Genomic DNA, 2,977 nt, shown 5'->3' with positions numbered 1-2,977 from the left:
TAATCTTTTGGCGGAGGGGGGTAGAGAAAGTGGAGGAGCAGGCAGAAACACGGAGGACAGTATTCCTCCTAACAGGCCAAGACAAATGAGCCACGCGGAGCCGCTTCTGATAAAGGACACGGAGGAGAAGAGGGAGACACCCGCTCTTCATCTGAAAGTTAATCCCTCACAGAGAGAGAGGGGGGGGGGGGGCAGAGCAGGAGGAATGGAGAGAGAGAGAAAAGAGAGAGATGACTAGTTGTACAGAGACACTTGTAAAAGACACTTGCGTGTCTTGAAGAAATTAAAACAACAAGAATGAATAATAAGAAATATGAATAACCAACGAAGGAGCTGGAACTGGACAAGCTCTCTAAACTCTCTAAAGGAGCAAAGCTTTTTGACATCCTTCATGCTTTTTTGAACTGCATTTGTTATGTGTACTGTTAGAAATGGAAAAAGAAAATGTGCACAAATATGTTATACTGGGGTTTAGATAGCTGTGCATCTGTTCAGTTCACGCCTACAAGTCCCTCCTACAAACACAGGTGACTGACAGAGGCTCCACAAGTTACAATGACAGAAATGTCCTAAGGACTTGTGGTTCAGATTAAGGACATAGATTTCACAGATTAACACCGATTAATTATTACAGATGAACGAGACGTGGACATCACAGCCTTTAACATGTCACCTCAAGTATTGGTTAAGCCCTTGCACACTCACAGGACATTTTTGGGATTTCTGAACTTTACAGACTTAGCAGGGGGGAAAGTAACAGGGTGAATTTTTTTTTGTTTTGTTTATGTTGTTTTTTTTCTGCAGTCATGAACTTCCTTTTCAAATGAATCATTGTTGTTTGAACAAACGCTCCTGTGAGATCAAGGCTGCCACTGAAATTTCTCTGCCCTCTGTACAGCTTTATTATAGCACCCATTAGCAAAATGGAGTTAGGCTAAACCATTCAGCTCTGTGAAAAGAAACACTTTCCATATCTTACACGACAAAACAAAAATATTATCCAGATATGAAAGGAATAAATCTGCTGGACAAAAGGGTAATTGGTCGAGCAAGTGCTCACTCTCATTACCACGTCCCACAATGGGGAACCGGCCACCAATTAGGCCATTCTGAAGGCCTTCATGGCCATTCTGCAGGGAGTCAGAGCTGGCCAGAGGTTTAAATAGATTTGCAAGCAATTTACCTTTGCACCATGTTGGCAATCTGTTGCAATTTGAGTGCAATTTGTCTGCTTTCAGACTCACTCTTAGCTGCCTATGTGCGGAGCAAATGGCAGAGAGTTGAAAATATCAGCCACTGAGAAACGAGCGACATGCGACCGCTTCTGAGGGGGCCGCATTGGCAACAATTAGCATAAGTGCGGCGAGAAACCTGCACCTCAAATGTCAGAGAAAAAGACACAGGCTCGCCGAAGACGAGGCGCGAGCGCGGCGCATATGGATGCGCGCAGAGGTGGATATGGAAGCGCGCGCTCAAATTACCTAGTGTCCCTCTTGGACTGAACGTATGGCAATTGCTCTGACATTTCTTGGAATTTGCCGTTTTCTGACATTTGCAGTTTTCTTCTTGACATCGCCTCACTGTCACTCGTCCTTCCACTTTGCAGTGAGTTTGCACGCGTCCTGCCGCGTGCGCATACTTGCACGCACGTCTAAAAAAAACAGCGCTATTGTATCACCTGTGACATTCTTAATTACATCGCAGACTGTGAAGTATGTGAATGTGGAAGTCGAGGATGAGCTGAAGAGTTAGTCACCGGAATCCACGTGAGGGGGGGGGGGTGAAACGTAAACATAGCACACAGGATAACAGATGGTAAACAAACTCAGAAAACAAACTGAGCTTTTAGTACTTAAGGATATCTCATCAGACATCCGATTTTTCATCGCCCTCCCTCTGTCGATACTTAATTACGGTCTTCAAGTCCATTTCAAAGGGCTATAATATTTACAAGCTATAGGGTAATTTTTTTTATTTATTCTCTATTTACTTATTACTGGCCGTAATATTTCAATGGCGCTTTAATGCATCCTTTGGAAGTTCGTGTAAAGCAAAGCGTCGAGTTTTCTGTCCCAAGAAGCGGCTCTCGCGCGCCAGCCAGTTAGAAACGAGGGACGATGATTGTGGACGGACCAGATGTTCTGTAATGGGGCCAGCTCAGAGCGGCGACAAGAAGCGCGCCACGGACATTTTCCGCCCAATTTCACCATCTGAATGGCCAGAAAGACTTAACGTATTATAAGGGTTCCCACAGCTGTTTTTCCTATGCAGCCCGGGGAGGGGGCGCGGGGGGGGGGGGGGGGGGGGGGGGGGGCTGCATGCTACCAACATCACATCTGAACGTCCGTCTTTCACTCGCGTCTTTTTCGCTTCTATTTCCCAGTCAGAATTGGCACGTTTTACGCAACACCGTGTTTTTATGATGGAGTACGCGGAGTTTTGGTAACTGGCGTGAACGTGTCCACGCGCCTTTACCCCCCTTTGATCCCCCCGCGGTTATGAATAACGAACAAGTCTTTGTTATACGTTATTAGTTCTGTTTGATGAATTACAGTGACAGTAAAACACAATCGAACCTCTCCATCGAACCCCGTGCGGCATTACAAAGCGCAAGATTTGACTTCTAATATTTCAGAGAAACACGCCAATCAATACGTAGTTATAAGAACATTACTAACGTTCCCGTGATAAACCACCGTGGACACACAATCAAACGTGACAAATACAAAAGTAAAATTGTTCTTTTGCGAATAGCCTACGATGCATAATATACTATCGGCACGTGAGTCAAGTTTGCCACCAGGCTGAAACTTCTGTCGCTCGTGCCGGCGGGTCTGTCAGCTCCTGACTGCCATTTCCTCGCCCTTTTTTCCTTTTCACGCTTTGATGCGCACGTTCCACCGGCAAATAGCACATAATAACAGTTTAGACACCTTTCAATTTTAGCATCCTGCTTGAAAAGTTGTGTCCTTCCAGG

The sequence above is a fragment of the Brachyhypopomus gauderio genome, chromosome 6 (genome assembly GCF_052324685.1).
Source record: "Brachyhypopomus gauderio isolate BG-103 chromosome 6, BGAUD_0.2, whole genome shotgun sequence".
In the NCBI taxonomy this organism is placed as follows: Eukaryota; Metazoa; Chordata; class Actinopteri; order Gymnotiformes; family Hypopomidae; genus Brachyhypopomus; species Brachyhypopomus gauderio.
This window is presented reverse-complemented; position numbering follows the sequence as displayed.